The 18,895-nt window shown below is 29.8% G+C and overlaps 1 long non-coding RNA gene across 3 annotated transcripts; it reads left to right on the plus strand.

The window, feature by feature from the left end:
- The first annotated feature begins 1,158 nt into the window (after positions 1 to 1,158).
- LOC149491685 (uncharacterized) lies at positions 1,159 to 17,771 on the plus strand. Of its 3 annotated transcripts, XR_016319316.1 has the most exons (4): positions 1,217 to 1,844; positions 8,298 to 8,507; positions 14,961 to 15,170; positions 17,507 to 17,771. It is a non-coding gene; the product is annotated as an uncharacterized LOC149491685 (long non-coding RNA). The 3 variants fall into 3 exon arrangements; XR_016319317.1 differs by lacking the exons at positions 14,961 to 15,170; positions 17,507 to 17,771 and adding an exon at positions 10,852 to 11,116 and having other exon boundaries at positions 1,229 to 1,844; XR_016319318.1 differs by lacking the exons at positions 8,298 to 8,507; positions 14,961 to 15,170; positions 17,507 to 17,771 and adding an exon at positions 4,189 to 4,453 and having other exon boundaries at positions 1,159 to 1,844.
- Positions 17,772 to 18,895: the final 1,124 nt, after the last annotated feature.

Genomic DNA, 18,895 nt, shown 5'->3' on the forward strand with positions numbered 1-18,895 from the left:
ATATTCTTGTCAAACAAATTCTATGAACAATAGATCTGGGCTATATTAAAGTTTATTCAACATGTGGTATCAGAGCCTGTACCTGTTCTAGATTTGTTTGATAGCGTTTTGTTTGGCTTAATTAATGAAAATTAATTTCGTATTGTGAAATTGATTTATATGGTATAAGCGAAGCTAAAATTATAAAAATTTGAAAACTGTTTGTTTTCTTTATGCTTTATAAATTATTTTGTTATTATTTATAGAGCATGGTTATGACATATTATTGGGTTATGTCGTTAAAGTTTTGAGATATTAATTTAATCTCATAAAAGTTTTGCATAAATCAATGTTTAATGAATGGAAAACTTGTTAGTCACCAAAGTGGCCTTGTTTGGATTATTTTAGACATTGATTATGCAGTTTTCAATTGTTCATATTTGTGTGATGCCGTTATATGACATGAAAGTGAAAATTGAACAATTGAGCTCGTTGATTATAATTTGTTAGGTTACCCAAAGGTAGACCATTAATTATAATCAGTGGCATTAAAGAGACTTATCATTATACGAATTAATATGAATGTATATCCAAAGATAACATGCATATTGTATGGAGCATTATTGAATAGTTGAATGGAATAAAAAAAAAAAGGTAACTGGATTGCAGAAAGGAGCACGGGCGTGCTGCAATGAGCACGGGCGTGCTTCTCTCTGACTTGCATAAAGGCTCGCAAGTTGCTCCACAATGAAAGTCTATTAAAGTATTTTTCTTCTTGGCATCATTATTGATTAAAGCTATGCATTTAAATATTACCCAAAGGTGAATCTAGATGCATAATTAAAGTTGTTATTTGTTTGAATCCATTTTATGTTTACTCAAAGCATTAACGTATGAGTATATATGTAATGTTGCAGCTTCCTTTAACATGTTTGCTATGGGCACTGGGTTGATTAAGTTCAATGGATTGAACTATGCTGATTGGTCCGAACAAATCCATTATCAGTTAGGAGTTCTGGACCTGGATCTGGCATTAGTCTCTGAAAAGCCAGCAGCCATTACAGAGACCAGCACTGAAGCTGACAAGTCTCATTGTAACGCCCCATTTTTTTTGTGTCTGAAATAGTAAGTTATCGGTCTGTGAATAGTGCCATCGGTCCGGGAATAATATTATTTTGGTCCGGAAAAATTACTATCTATGTGTTATATTTTATTTAATATTTTTGGAGTATGTATACATTATTTTTATGGGTAGAAAGTAAGTAATGAATATTTTTTTGGAGAAATTAGAGAATTAGTGAATAGTGAATTATGTTGTTATATTAATTAAAGAAATTAGAGAAATTATTTTTATGGAGTAAATTTGAGATGGTGTTATATTAATTAAGGAAATTAGAGGAATTATTTTTAAGGATTAAATTTAAGAATTTTTATGGAGATAAATAATATTTTGAAGGAATTTAATTTGGAGAATATTTGTAGCCATTAGATTGAATTACATTGCTCAATCCTAGCCATCCAATTTTGGTGAAAGGACCAAATTACCCTTTAGTCAACTCCATTATTTGAGCTAACATATTTTCTTCCTTTTCCTCTCCATCTAACGTGACCTTTCTCTTCTTCTTCTTCTTCTTCTTCTTCTTCTTCTCCTTTAGGTCTTCAATTTTTACTTCCTAAACACATCAAATACACTCCATTCAACTTTGATTAAGTACTTAATCTTTGAGATTAAAGCTTGAGAAATGGTATTTGGTGAATAATTTCAAGTAATTTGGAGGACAAAGGGTGGAGAACTTCCTACCAAAGACAAGGGAAAACTAAGGCTTCAAGAGTTTGATTTAAGCTTGTTAGAGCTTATGTTTAAGGTTAGTGTTCATAAACACTCTTATCTTGTTTCAATTTTTGATTTTGTGAAGTTTATACTATTTTGTGAAAATTGGGAATTTTATATGAAATGATTTGATTATTGAATTTTGGTGGTATAAATGTGTTCTTGGGAGATTTCTAAGCATGCTTATATTTTGAATTGATAAGGAAAACAATTTCTTCTTCATTCTTCAAGAGTGGCAGAACCCATTGATGAATAAGGCCTTAAGTTTTCTTGTTATTATTTGTGGATTTATGATCTTAAGATGATATTTGATGAGTATTTAGTATGTGGTAGAAATCTCTACCTTGTATATGATTTAAGTAAGCTGAAATTAGGAAAAAGTGTTATTGGGTGTGATTAAGGACTGTTTTTCGATCCCTTTCATTTCCCATTAGTGTCTGAGTCCTTCATGAAAGTTGTAGGTCTGCTCCTTAGCTTTCCAACCCATCCTCTTGTGTCCAATTTGGATATATATAGCTCAACTTATGGCTGAAACACCCAAACTGACTCTGTTATGACGGGCTACATGCATCACTGAATTGAGTGCCCTTTTTGACCACTATAATGATAAGATTATGTTCTGAGTTCTTCATGAGAGTTGTTGCCCTGTGTCTTGAGACTTCTCTGGTTTTGGATTGGTGTGATTTGAGTGTCTGGATAAGTAGAACTTTGATAAACATTGAAATTAGTTCTGCTGAATCAGGTCTGGACTGTTGGTCTGTGTTCCTAGCTTTTTTTTGCCATCTTAAAGATTGATCTGGGCTGTGGTCCCTTCATAACATTTGTAGTATTTTGTTTTAGCTTTCTAATGAATCAAGCATCACTCAATTTGGAGACACAGAACTTAAGTTATGTCTTAAAAACCCAGCAAAGGTCAAGGTTATATTAATGCTGGAAATTTTCTATGTCATGAATCATAGGTTTATTTGGATAAATGAAGGTATGAATTATGTGTGATGAAGTTCTCTTCATTCTTTGTATCCTTTAAGATTTATTTGACAAAAATAAGACATAAGTTTGAAAAGTGTTGTTGTGGATATGTTTAAATGGATATAAATTGGAAAGGTGTGAAATTGATTTAGATAATGCATGATGAGGCTTGAAATTGATACTTTTGTGCATAAGAGTTGTGTTAGCATGCTTGATTGGAGAAGGAAATTCCTCCCCTTGGTACCACCTTGGTGTAGTAAAGCTTACTTAATTATTTTATATATATGACATAAGTATGATTATTTGATAACTTTTATATGTTTAGAGTTTTAACAAAGAAATGGGTATTTAAGGTGTATGTGCTTTGAATTTGGAATAAGGAAAATATGATTTCATTATGACTTTAAGAAAGTTTTAAAAGAAAAGGGATTTATGATAAATTTTCTATATTAAGTAATTATGTTGAAGTATATGAGTTACTTAAGTTCTAAAGTAAGCTTACATGTATGATTTCATATGATAAGAAATTTTCTATGTTCAGTAATTATGTTTAAGGATGAAATTTTCAGTTACTACGTTCTAAAGTAAGCTTACATTATGAATTTAAGAAGACTAAAGAATAAGACAAGTTTTATGATAAGTGTTATGAATTAAGAATTAAAACAAGGATTTTGGGCTCTACTATACTTAGTGTGAATTTGATGCGTGATTTGATTTTATTCTGTCTGATGAGCATGCTCGGCATTTGATGCCATTCTGATAAGAAGCTATGATCATATGCTAGACACGTGGGTGTCTTCTGTTCTGTTAGGGCGGACGCGCTCTATATGTTCTGAAAAGGTTGGCGACCTAAGGCCATTCTGAATCTGTATCTGAAAACCTATCTGCTTCTCTTTCTCCTAAGTGTATGCGAGCCCTATGGAAAATATCTGTAATACAATTAAACGAATGAGATCATATTATTTTAGTAAACATTACTTTGGAAATTACTGATTATGTTATCAAATGAATTTTCAAAGCATAATATTTCGGTACATGGTATTAAAAATAAAGAGTATATGTATTGGTATAATGTTTAAGTAATGAATTTATGATTTGAAAGAATTAAATTATTTATGTTATTAATTATAAGTTTATTTGAAGGAACCAAAGTATTTATGATGATAAAATGTCTTAAGTAAAGGATTTATGGTATAAAGAATTAAATTCTTTATGTTATTAATTACTAGTATATGTGCTATTTGTTTTGCTATAAATGGAAATGTATGTTGAATTTTAATGCATTTATGATTGTAAATAATTTTATGAAATTTGTTTTTAAGTAAGTTGTCATCGCAACTTTGGTAAGTATGTGAATTATGAGCACCACTGAGTTTTATACTCAGCGCGTCGATTTTTATCACGCGTAGGTTGAAGATCGTGGTTGCTACTTGAAGATTTGAAGAGTAATATCAAAGCAGAAGTGACTAATTTGGTAGTAGTCGATTGAGATTTATATAATGAAGAATGATGGCATGTATAATTGTTACATTTTCAGATATTATGTTATTTGAAATATAATTGAAGTATGTAATTACAAAGTATTTTGATGTATATATTTGGAGAGAAGAATAAGATTTATTAAATGATTGAATATGAAATATTTGAAGTCAGTTGATATGATTAGTTCATTAAGACTTGATAGATATAATGAATGCAATTAATTGATGGATCTAAAATACTATTGAGGATTTATTCAATTATGAAAGTATAAAAGTGTTGTTATGTTATAAAGATTATTTGGAGATGTTGGAAGTTTAGAGTTTAATTGGAAGTATTTTGTATTCACATGTTTGGCGAGCTCAGTTTTTAAAAGGATATTCTTACAATATTTCTGTAGGAATTTTCCCAATGTATATAAAAAAAATGCAAGGAAAATGAAATGAAATTGCTATTATAAAAATAAAAAAAAATTTACTCGCTAAACTTGTGAATACTCAATTACTTCTAATTCATAATTTTAGTTTTATGATTTATATGTTAAGTTAAGACGGTGTCTCCGGCACCGAATGTGGCATCCGCCGTCGGGTCTCTCGGGACTGGGCGGAGGGTGTTACATTTAGTGGTATCAGAGCCTGGTTTAGGCGGTTCTAGGACTATGTGTATATGTGTAGAAATTTATCTATTTTGAAGTGAGAGTATGAGTAATTTAAGTTAAATACATGCCATATTGGTTTGAATTGGAAACAACCAGCCATTGGAAAATGGTGTTGTGGTAAGCGGAGTATATTATTGAGGTTACTGCTGATAATTAATGGTTATATCATTCTGGACCATTGAATGAATTATGCTTGGAGGAAATTCTTAGAGAATAAGGGATAGAGATTCGATGTGGTGGTTATTGGAGATGAGATATGATTGAGGCATTGCAGATTTGTGTTCTTTTTCTTGAGTTGATATGATTTCTAAGTGTTATAAGAATATTTGAGATTTGACTTTTGAAAATGTGAATTTTGTTTATTTCTTTTGAATCCATAAGAAGCATATTGTTTTTATATTGCTTATGGATAAATGATGTTGCTATGAGGATTTTTTTTCCCTTCTTTTGAACACTTTGGATATAATAAAAAAAAAATTACATTAAATGAAATTAAATTTTCAAGTGTGGTTTTATAAACTTTTGATGAACAAAAAGATTGTTTTATAAATGAAAATGAATTCATATGTATAGATTCATGAACTATGAAGTATACTGGTTTACGAAGTAAACAATGAAAATGACATTTATATATAATTTAAGTATGGAAGATGAAGTGTGAACTTGTATGGTTGTGTGGGCAAAAGATATGTTAAGTTATGCATGGTTAAGATTATAAATGTTAAGTTGAAGTTAACTGATGAAAGTATATTATTTTTATTTAATACTTGTTGATTGTGAAATGCATACATAAAATGCATGAATGTGTCTATATGTGCCTGTAGAAGGAGTATGGTGAGAATGAGTTGCTAGTATTATCTAATAAGAAAATTAAATGATGTGGATTTATGGACAATAGAATCTATTTAGAGTATCGATTTTAATATATGCACTTGATGAAGTTTACATGATTTTGGCTAATGGCATTTAGTATGACTATTGTGATAAGCATTCTTTTGGACAGAATTGGTGTATTTACATAATGGATATTTATAAGGTTTAAATGATGAATAATTTGATGTGACTTGCTATAATAATGAGTGATGAGTATTTTTCATAAGAAATAATGCTGGTGGAATAAAACATTATTTCAAGCCATTTATGAGAAGTGATTTCTATTTATGAGCAATAATTACTACTTGGTGGAGTCAAGTATATTGTGGTATTCATCAGTTAGTTTTCAAATGTATGAATATCGGGAATACTATGAATTGTTATGGTTATAAAAAAAAAAGTAAATTGTGATTCTTAGTAAGAAATAAATTAATTTTTATGTGCCTAGTAGTGGATCTTGTATGAATTGTGGCACCTTATGGTTTAATATGGTATAAGTATGAATTAAATTCAAAGAGATTTAGTCTTTTGATGTTTCAAGTATTTGTTAAATTCTAGATGTTATATAAGTTATAAATAAGGATTTTTGTTTAATGAGAGATTCTATAATCCGAGGAAAAAGTAAACGACTCCTGTAAAGAAATTAAGATAATTATGTTATATAAATATTGGGCCCTGATGGTTAAGTGAATTGATGAATGACATCAGATATAGAGAGATAGTTGTCCAACTATTGAATTGATGTTATACCAATAAATTAGATAAGTAAGAATGGATCTAGTCATGTTATTATATTAAGAATCAATTACAAAAAGGTTAAGAATTATGAATCAGTATGATTTAAATGAGATGATAGTCGTTATTTAGAGTTTTAACAAATTAGGAATCATTGATTGTTCAGATTTGATGGACATAGAAGTAATGATATATCAGAGTATACAAGATAAGAATTTCCATATTTTGGGATTTCATGAATATGGAAAAAAAAAAAGTTATGGTTCGTGTTGATCTCACTGTGCTTATATGAGAATAAATTCTAACCCAAAATGATCAAGAGTTTATAAGTGATTATTGTTACAATAGAAAATTTTGGTTAATAGTTAATAGAAGTATTTACGAGTCATGGAAGATTTATGGAGTTATGTGAGATATCTATGATTAAAAAAAAAAAAAAAAGAGGTGGAATTGCTATGACTTAGTGCATTCTATTAAATCGTTATGGATAAATGGTTAAGTTGGGATAGTTTATATGACACATTGCATGGTTTGCATAACTTTGTGATTGTGTATAAATACTTTTATGTATTGAGATTTGAAACTTTGTATTATTTTTCTCTTGAGTGGACCTTGCAAGTGTGCATGTATGACTATATGTATGTATGCATGACAGTGTTTGAGATTAAGTATCATGATGGAATTGAGTTATTAACACTGTTATAAGAATAAGCTATATGATCTTAGGAGAATACTGTTATGAGAATAAGCTACATGATCTCAGTATATGTTCAGATAATCTCATCATGCTTTATGAGAATTGACTTGATGCAAATCTTCGAATATGATATTTAAATTAAATGCCTTGATATGTATCTGATATGATGATATGTTTGGAAAGGGAGTTATATAGGTCCTTGGATTGAGTGTTAGATAGAATAAGAGATGTTTATGGATTTTTCTTGTAAGGGAATTAAAGAGGATATTAAGGATCTAATCGGTGTTATGCAAAGTAAGTTTATGTTATACTTATGAGATTAAAATTTTTAAATATTGAATGGTTAAATTTACTATTATGGATCTTCATTTAGGAGAATCACTTATAGAATATAAGGATAGTAAGTGCTAGCCGATTAAGGAAGAATAAATTAAGTCGGAAAAATATTATGAGATTTGGAATTTCTTAATTCAAGTGAATTTCGAGGACGAAATTCTTTAAGGGGGGTAGAACTGTAACGCCCCATTTTTTTTGTGTCTGAAATAGTAAGTTATCGGTCTGTGAATAGTGCCATCGGTCCGGGAATAAGTATTATTTTGGTCCGGAAAAATTACTATCTATGTGTTATATTTTATTTAATATTTTTGGAGTATGTATACATTATTTTTATGGGTAGAAAGTAAGTAATGAATATTTTTTTGGAGAAATTAGAGAATTAGTGAATAGTGAATTATGTTGTTATATTAATTAAAGAAATTAGAGAAATTATTTTTATGGAGTAAATTTGAGATGGTGTTATATTAATTAAGGAAATTAGAGGAATTATTTTTAAGGATTAAATTTAAGAATTTTTATGGAGATAAATAATATTTTGAAGGAATTTAATTTGGAGAATATTTGTAGCCATTAGATTGAATTACATTGCTCAATCCTAGCCATCCAATTTTGGTGAAAGGACCAAATTACCCTTTAGTCAACTCCATTATTTGAGCTAACATATTTTCTTCCTTTTCCTCTCCATCTAACGTGACCTTTCTCTTCTTCTTCTTCTTCTTCTTCTTCTTCTTCTCCTTTAGGTCTTCAATTTTTACTTCCTAAACACATCAAATACACTCCATTCAACTTTGATTAAGTACTTAATCTTTGAGATTAAAGCTTGAGAAATGGTATTTGGTGAATAATTTCAAGTAATTTGGAGGACAAAGGGTGGAGAACTTCCTACCAAAGACAAGGGAAAACTAAGGCTTCAAGAGTTTGATTTAAGCTTGTTAGAGCTTATGTTTAAGGTTAGTGTTCATAAACACTCTTATCTTGTTTCAATTTTTGATTTTGTGAAGTTTATACTATTTTGTGAAAATTGGGAATTTTATATGAAATGATTTGATTATTGAATTTTGGTGGTATAAATGTGTTCTTGGGAGATTTCTAAGCATGCTTATATTTTGAATTGATAAGGAAAACAATTTCTTCTTCATTCTTCAAGAGTGGCAGAACCCATTGATGAATAAGGCCTTAAGTTTTCTTGTTATTATTTGTGGATTTATGATCTTAAGATGATATTTGATGAGTATTTAGTATGTGGTAGAAATCTCTACCTTGTATATGATTTAAGTAAGCTGAAATTAGGAAAAAGTGTTATTGGGTGTGATTAAGGACTGTTTTTCGATCCCTTTCATTTCCCATTAGTGTCTGAGTCCTTCATGAAAGTTGTAGGTCTGCTCCTTAGCTTTCCAACCCATCCTCTTGTGTCCAATTTGGATATATATAGCTCAACTTATGGCTGAAACACCCAAACTGACTCTGTTATGACGGGCTACATGCATCACTGAATTGAGTGCCCTTTTTGACCACTATAATGATAAGATTATGTTCTGAGTTCTTCATGAGAGTTGTTGCCCTGTGTCTTGAGACTTCTCTGGTTTTGGATTGGTGTGATTTGAGTGTCTGGATAAGTAGAACTTTGATAAACATTGAAATTAGTTCTGCTGAATCAGGTCTGGACTGTTGGTCTGTGTTCCTAGCTTTTTTTTGCCATCTTAAAGATTGATCTGGGCTGTGGTCCCTTCATAACATTTGTAGTATTTTGTTTTAGCTTTCTAATGAATCAAGCATCACTCAATTTGGAGACACAGAACTTAAGTTATGTCTTAAAAACCCAGCAAAGGTCAAGGTTATATTAATGCTGGAAATTTTCTATGTCATGAATCATAGGTTTATTTGGATAAATGAAGGTATGAATTATGTGTGATGAAGTTCTCTTCATTCTTTGTATCCTTTAAGATTTATTTGACAAAAATAAGACATAAGTTTGAAAAGTGTTGTTGTGGATATGTTTAAATGGATATAAATTGGAAAGGTGTGAAATTGATTTAGATAATGCATGATGAGGCTTGAAATTGATACTTTTGTGCATAAGAGTTGTGTTAGCATGCTTGATTGGAGAAGGAAATTCCTCCCCTTGGTACCACCTTGGTGTAGTAAAGCTTACTTAATTATTTTATATATATGACATAAGTATGATTATTTGATAACTTTTATATGTTTAGAGTTTTAACAAAGAAATGGGTATTTAAGGTGTATGTGCTTTGAATTTGGAATAAGGAAAATATGATTTCATTATGACTTTAAGAAAGTTTTAAAAGAAAAGGGATTTATGATAAATTTTCTATATTAAGTAATTATGTTGAAGTATATGAGTTACTTAAGTTCTAAAGTAAGCTTACATGTATGATTTCATATGATAAGAAATTTTCTATGTTCAGTAATTATGTTTAAGGATGAAATTTTCAGTTACTACGTTCTAAAGTAAGCTTACATTATGAATTTAAGAAGACTAAAGAATAAGACAAGTTTTATGATAAGTGTTATGAATTAAGAATTAAAACAAGGATTTTGGGCTCTACTATACTTAGTGTGAATTTGATGCGTGATTTGATTTTATTCTGTCTGATGAGCATGCTCGGCATTTGATGCCATTCTGATAAGAAGCTATGATCATATGCTAGACACGTGGGTGTCTTCTGTTCTGTTAGGGCGGACGCGCTCTATATGTTCTGAAAAGGTTGGCGACCTAAGGCCATTCTGAATCTGTATCTGAAAACCTATCTGCTTCTCTTTCTCCTAAGTGTATGCGAGCCCTATGGAAAATATCTGTAATACAATTAAACGAATGAGATCATATTATTTTAGTAAACATTACTTTGGAAATTACTGATTATGTTATCAAATGAATTTTCAAAGCATAATATTTCGGTACATGGTATTAAAAATAAAGAGTATATGTATTGGTATAATGTTTAAGTAATGAATTTATGATTTGAAAGAATTAAATTATTTATGTTATTAATTATAAGTTTATTTGAAGGAACCAAAGTATTTATGATGATAAAATGTCTTAAGTAAAGGATTTATGGTATAAAGAATTAAATTCTTTATGTTATTAATTACTAGTATATGTGCTATTTGTTTTGCTATAAATGGAAATGTATGTTGAATTTTAATGCATTTATGATTGTAAATAATTTTATGAAATTTGTTTTTAAGTAAGTTGTCATCGCAACTTTGGTAAGTATGTGAATTATGAGCACCACTGAGTTTTATACTCAGCGCGTCGATTTTTATCACGCGTAGGTTGAAGATCGTGGTTGCTACTTGAAGATTTGAAGAGTAATATCAAAGCAGAAGTGACTAATTTGGTAGTAGTCGATTGAGATTTATATAATGAAGAATGATGGCATGTATAATTGTTACATTTTCAGATATTATGTTATTTGAAATATAATTGAAGTATGTAATTACAAAGTATTTTGATGTATATATTTGGAGAGAAGAATAAGATTTATTAAATGATTGAATATGAAATATTTGAAGTCAGTTGATATGATTAGTTCATTAAGACTTGATAGATATAATGAATGCAATTAATTGATGGATCTAAAATACTATTGAGGATTTATTCAATTATGAAAGTATAAAAGTGTTGTTATGTTATAAAGATTATTTGGAGATGTTGGAAGTTTAGAGTTTAATTGGAAGTATTTTGTATTCACATGTTTGGCGAGCTCAGTTTTTAAAAGGATATTCTTACAATATTTCTGTAGGAATTTTCCCAATGTATATAAAAAAAATGCAAGGAAAATGAAATGAAATTGCTATTATAAAAATAAAAAAAAATTTACTCGCTAAACTTGTGAATACTCAATTACTTCTAATTCATAATTTTAGTTTTATGATTTATATGTTAAGTTAAGACGGTGTCTCCGGCACCGAATGTGGCATCCGCCGTCGGGTCTCTCGGGACTGGGCGGAGGGTGTTACATTTAGTGGTATCAGAGCCTGGTTTAGGCGGTTCTAGGACTATGTGTATATGTGTAGAAATTTATCTATTTTGAAGTGAGAGTATGAGTAATTTAAGTTAAATACATGCCATATTGGTTTGAATTGGAAACAACCAGCCATTGGAAAATGGTGTTGTGGTAAGCGGAGTATATTATTGAGGTTACTGCTGATAATTAATGGTTATATCATTCTGGACCATTGAATGAATTATGCTTGGAGGAAATTCTTAGAGAATAAGGGATAGAGATTCGATGTGGTGGTTATTGGAGATGAGATATGATTGAGGCATTGCAGATTTGTGTTCTTTTTCTTGAGTTGATATGATTTCTAAGTGTTATAAGAATATTTGAGATTTGACTTTTGAAAATGTGAATTTTGTTTATTTCTTTTGAATCCATAAGAAGCATATTGTTTTTATATTGCTTATGGATAAATGATGTTGCTATGAGGATTTTTTTTCCCTTCTTTTGAACACTTTGGATATAATAAAAAAAAAATTACATTAAATGAAATTAAATTTTCAAGTGTGGTTTTATAAACTTTTGATGAACAAAAAGATTGTTTTATAAATGAAAATGAATTCATATGTATAGATTCATGAACTATGAAGTATACTGGTTTACGAAGTAAACAATGAAAATGACATTTATATATAATTTAAGTATGGAAGATGAAGTGTGAACTTGTATGGTTGTGTGGGCAAAAGATATGTTAAGTTATGCATGGTTAAGATTATAAATGTTAAGTTGAAGTTAACTGATGAAAGTATATTATTTTTATTTAATACTTGTTGATTGTGAAATGCATACATAAAATGCATGAATGTGTCTATATGTGCCTGTAGAAGGAGTATGGTGAGAATGAGTTGCTAGTATTATCTAATAAGAAAATTAAATGATGTGGATTTATGGACAATAGAATCTATTTAGAGTATCGATTTTAATATATGCACTTGATGAAGTTTACATGATTTTGGCTAATGGCATTTAGTATGACTATTGTGATAAGCATTCTTTTGGACAGAATTGGTGTATTTACATAATGGATATTTATAAGGTTTAAATGATGAATAATTTGATGTGACTTGCTATAATAATGAGTGATGAGTATTTTTCATAAGAAATAATGCTGGTGGAATAAAACATTATTTCAAGCCATTTATGAGAAGTGATTTCTATTTATGAGCAATAATTACTACTTGGTGGAGTCAAGTATATTGTGGTATTCATCAGTTAGTTTTCAAATGTATGAATATCGGGAATACTATGAATTGTTATGGTTATAAAAAAAAAAGTAAATTGTGATTCTTAGTAAGAAATAAATTAATTTTTATGTGCCTAGTAGTGGATCTTGTATGAATTGTGGCACCTTATGGTTTAATATGGTATAAGTATGAATTAAATTCAAAGAGATTTAGTCTTTTGATGTTTCAAGTATTTGTTAAATTCTAGATGTTATATAAGTTATAAATAAGGATTTTTGTTTAATGAGAGATTCTATAATCCGAGGAAAAAGTAAACGACTCCTGTAAAGAAATTAAGATAATTATGTTATATAAATATTGGGCCCTGATGGTTAAGTGAATTGATGAATGACATCAGATATAGAGAGATAGTTGTCCAACTATTGAATTGATGTTATACCAATAAATTAGATAAGTAAGAATGGATCTAGTCATGTTATTATATTAAGAATCAATTACAAAAAGGTTAAGAATTATGAATCAGTATGATTTAAATGAGATGATAGTCGTTATTTAGAGTTTTAACAAATTAGGAATCATTGATTGTTCAGATTTGATGGACATAGAAGTAATGATATATCAGAGTATACAAGATAAGAATTTCCATATTTTGGGATTTCATGAATATGGAAAAAAAAAAAGTTATGGTTCGTGTTGATCTCACTGTGCTTATATGAGAATAAATTCTAACCCAAAATGATCAAGAGTTTATAAGTGATTATTGTTACAATAGAAAATTTTGGTTAATAGTTAATAGAAGTATTTACGAGTCATGGAAGATTTATGGAGTTATGTGAGATATCTATGATTAAAAAAAAAAAAAAAAGAGGTGGAATTGCTATGACTTAGTGCATTCTATTAAATCGTTATGGATAAATGGTTAAGTTGGGATAGTTTATATGACACATTGCATGGTTTGCATAACTTTGTGATTGTGTATAAATACTTTTATGTATTGAGATTTGAAACTTTGTATTATTTTTCTCTTGAGTGGACCTTGCAAGTGTGCATGTATGACTATATGTATGTATGCATGACAGTGTTTGAGATTAAGTATCATGATGGAATTGAGTTATTAACACTGTTATAAGAATAAGCTATATGATCTTAGGAGAATACTGTTATGAGAATAAGCTACATGATCTCAGTATATGTTCAGATAATCTCATCATGCTTTATGAGAATTGACTTGATGCAAATCTTCGAATATGATATTTAAATTAAATGCCTTGATATGTATCTGATATGATGATATGTTTGGAAAGGGAGTTATATAGGTCCTTGGATTGAGTGTTAGATAGAATAAGAGATGTTTATGGATTTTTCTTGTAAGGGAATTAAAGAGGATATTAAGGATCTAATCGGTGTTATGCAAAGTAAGTTTATGTTATACTTATGAGATTAAAATTTTTAAATATTGAATGGTTAAATTTACTATTATGGATCTTCATTTAGGAGAATCACTTATAGAATATAAGGATAGTAAGTGCTAGCCGATTAAGGAAGAATAAATTAAGTCGGAAAAATATTATGAGATTTGGAATTTCTTAATTCAAGTGAATTTCGAGGACGAAATTCTTTAAGGGGGGTAGAACTGTAACGCCCCATTTTTTTTTGTGTCTGAAATAGTAAGTTATCGGTCTGTGAATAGTGCCATCGGTCCGGGAATAAGTATTATTTTGGTCCGGAAAATTACTATCTATGTGTTATATTTTATTTAATATTTTTGGAGTATGTATACATTATTTTTATGGGTAGAAAGTAAGTAATGAATATTTTTTTGGAGAAATTAGAGAATTAGTGAATAGTGAATTATGTTGTTATATTAATTAAAGAAATTAGAGAAATTATTTTTATGGAGTAAATTTGAGATGGTGTTATATTAATTAAGGAAATTAGAGGAATTATTTTTAAGGATTAAATTTAAGAATTTTTATGGAGATAAATAATATTTTGAAGGAATTTAATTTGGAGAATATTTGTAGCCATTAGATTGAATTACATTGCTCAATCCTAGCCATCCAATTTTGGTGAAAGGACCAAATTACCCTTTAGTCAACTCCATTATTTGAGCTAACATATTTTCTTCCTTTTCCTCTCCATCTAACGTGACCTTTCTCTTCTTCTTCTTCTTCTTCTTCTTCTTCTTCTCCTTTAGGTCTTCAATTTTTACTTCCTAAACACATCAAATACACTCCATTCAACTTTGATTAAGTACTTAATCTTTGAGATTAAAGCTTGAGAAATGGTATTTGGTGAATAATTTCAAGTAATTTGGAGGACAAAGGGTGGAGAACTTCCTACCAAAGACAAGGGAAAACTAAGGCTTCAAGAGTTTGATTTAAGCTTGTTAGAGCTTATGTTTAAGGTTAGTGTTCATAAACACTCTTATCTTGTTTCAATTTTTGATTTTGTGAAGTTTATACTATTTTGTGAAAATTGGGAATTTTATATGAAATGATTTGATTATTGAATTTTGGTGGTATAAATGTGTTCTTGGGAGATTTCTAAGCATGCTTATATTTTGAATTGATAAGGAAAACAATTTCTTCTTCATTCTTCAAGAGTGGCAGAACCCATTGATGAATAAGGCCTTAAGTTTTCTTGTTATTATTTGTGGATTTATGATCTTAAGATGATATTTGATGAGTATTTAGTATGTGGTAGAAATCTCTACCTTGTATATGATTTAAGTAAGCTGAAATTAGGAAAAAGTGTTATTGGGTGTGATTAAGGACTGTTTTTCGATCCCTTTCATTTCCCATTAGTGTCTGAGTCCTTCATGAAAGTTGTAGGTCTGCTCCTTAGCTTTCCAACCCATCCTCTTGTGTCCAATTTGGATATATATAGCTCAACTTATGGCTGAAACACCCAAACTGACTCTGTTATGACGGGCTACATGCATCACTGAATTGAGTGCCCTTTTTGACCACTATAATGATAAGATTATGTTCTGAGTTCTTAATGAGAGTTGTTGCCCTGTGTCTTGAGACTTCTCTGGTTTTGGATTGGTGTGATTTGAGTGTCTGGATAAGTAGAAATTTGATAAACATTGAAATTAGTTCTGCTGAATCAGGTCTGGACTGTTGGTCTGTGTTCCTTTTGCCATCTTAAAGATTGATCTGGGCTGTGGTCCCTTCATAACATTTGTAGTATTTTGTTTTAGCTTTCTAATGAATCAAACATCACTCAATTTGGAGACACAGAACTTAAGTTATGTCTTAAAAACCCAGCAAAGGTCAAGGTTATATTAATGCTGGAAATTTTCTATGTCATGAATCATAGGTTTATTTGGATAAATGAAGGTATGAATTATGTGTGATGAAGTTCTCTTCATTCTTTGTATCCTTTAAGATTTATTTGACAAAAATAAGACATAAGTTTGAAAAGTGTTGTTGTGGATATGTTTAAATGGATATAAATTGGAAAGGTGTGAAATTGATTTAGATAATGCATGATGAGGCTTGAAATTGATACTTTTGTGCATAAGAGTTGTGTTAGCATGCTTGATTGGAGAAGGAAATTCCTCCCCTTGGTACCACCTTGGTGTAGTAAAGCTTACTTAATTATTTTATATATATGACATAAGTATGATTATTTGATAACTTTTATATGTTTAGAGTTTTAACAAAGAAATGGGTATTTAAGGTGTATGTGCTTTGAATTTGGAATAAGGAAAATATGATTTCATTATGACTTTAAGAAAGTTTTAAAAGAAAAGGGATTTATGATAAATTTTCTATATTAAGTAATTATGTTGAAGTATATGAGTTACTTAAGTTCTAAAGTAAGCTTACATGTATGATTTCATATGATAAGAAATTTTCTATGTTCAGTAATTATGTTTAAGGATGAAATTTTCAGTTACTACGTTCTAAAGTAAGCTTACATTATGAATTTAAGAAGACTAAAGAATAAGACAAGTTTTATGATAAGTGTTATGAATTAAGAATTAAAACAAGGATTTTGGGCTCTACTATACTTAGTGTGAATTTGATGCGTGATTTGATTTTATTCTGTCTGATGAGCATGCTCGGCATTTGATGCCATTCTGATAAGAAGCTATGATCATATGCTAGACACGTGGGTGTCTTCTGTTCTGTTAGGGCGGACGCGCTCTATATGTTCTGAAAAGGTTGGCGACCTAAGGCCATTCTGAATCTGTATCTGAAAACCTATCTGCTTCTCTTTCTCCTAAGTGTATGCGAGCCCTATGGAAAATATCTGTAATACAATTAAACGAATGAGATCATATTATTTTAGTAAACATTACTTTGGAAATTACTGATTATGTTATCAAATGAATTTTCAAAGCATAATATTTCGGTACATGGTATTAAAAATAAAGAGTATATGTATTGGTATAATGTTTAAGTAATGAATTTATGATTTGAAAGAATTAAATTATTTATGTTATTAATTATAAGTTTATTTGAAGGAACCAAAGTATTTATGATGATAAAATGTCTTAAGTAAAGGATTTATGGTATAAAGAATTAAATTCTTTATGTTATTAATTACTAGTATATGTGCTATTTGTTTTGCTATAAATGGAAATGTATGTTGAATTTTAATGCATTTATGATTGTAAATAATTTTATGAAATTTGTTTTTAAGTAAGTTGTCATCGCAACTTTGGTAAGTATGTGAATTATGAGCACCACTGAGTTTTATACTCAGCGCGTCGATTTTTATCACGCGTAGGTTGAAGATCGTGGTTGCTACTTGAAGATTTGAAGAGTAATATCAAAGCAGAAGTGACTAATTTGGTAGTAGTCGATTGAGATTTATATAATGAAGAATGATGGCATGTATAATTGTTACATTTTCAGATATTATGTTATTTGAAATATAATTGAAGTATGTAATTACAAAGTATTTTGATGTATATATTTGGAGAGAAGAATAAGATTTATTAAATGATTGAATATGAAATATTTGAAGTCAGTTGATATGATTAGTTCATTAAGACTTGATAGATATAATGAATGCAATTAATTGATGGATCTAAAATACTATTGAGGATTTATTCAATTATGAAAGTATAAAAGTGTTGTTATGTTATAAAGATTATTTGGAGATGTTGGAAGTTTAGAGTTTAATTGGAAGTATTTTGTATTCACATGTTTGGCGAGCTCAGTTTTTAAAAGGATATTCTTACAATATTTCTGTAGGAATTTTCCCAATGTATATAAAAAAAATGCAAGGAAAATGAAATGAAATTGCTATTATAAAAATAAAAAAAAATTTACTCGCTAAACTTGTGAATACTCAATTACTTCTAATTCATAATTTTAGTTTTATGATTTATATGTTAAGTTAAGACGGTGTCTCCGGCACCGAATGTGGCATCCGCCGTCGGGTCTCTCGGGACTGGGCGGAGGGTGTTACACTCATTATGAGGCTTGGGAGCGGTGTAACAGGCTAAGCTTGAACTTAATGAGGATGATAATGGCTGAAAATGTTAAGCCATCAATGCCCAGAACAGACAATGCTAGAGAGTACATGCTGAAAATTAAGGAATACTCCCAATCGGACATAGTTGACAAGTCCATCGTAGGATCCTTGATGAGTGAGCTGACGACCAAGAAGTTTGATTGGTCACAATCCATTCATGATCATGTGATTGGCATGCAGAATTTGGCAGCCAAACTGAAATCAATGGGAATGGATGTGAGTGAATCCTTTTTAGTTCAATTTATTATTAACTCACTTCCTCTTGAGTTTGGTCAGTTCCAGGTGAATTACAACACCCTTAAGAAAAAATGGAACATTCAGGAAATCAAGGCCATGTTGATACAAGAGGAAGGGAGATTAAAGAAATTGAAGGAACACTCCATCAATCTCACTTTTCATAATGGAGCTAGCAACAACAATAAGAAATCAGGGAAGAAAGGCAAGAAAAGGGACAGTGCCCCAATGAAGGTTAATGAGGGCCAAATCCGTAAGGAATTGAAGTGCTACTTCTGTAGGAAGAATGGTCACTTCAAGAAGGACTGTCCTAAAAGGAAGATTTGGTTTGAAAAGAAAGGTATACTTTATGTTTCAGTATGTTTTGAATCAAATCTTATTGAAGTGCCTAATAATACCTGG

Source organism: Jatropha curcas, unplaced genomic scaffold, assembly GCF_041381405.1.
Source record: "Jatropha curcas cultivar XTBG-Jc1 unplaced genomic scaffold, XTBG_Jcur_1.0 HiC_scaffold_860_pilon, whole genome shotgun sequence".
Taxonomy (NCBI): Eukaryota; Viridiplantae; Streptophyta; class Magnoliopsida; order Malpighiales; family Euphorbiaceae; genus Jatropha; species Jatropha curcas.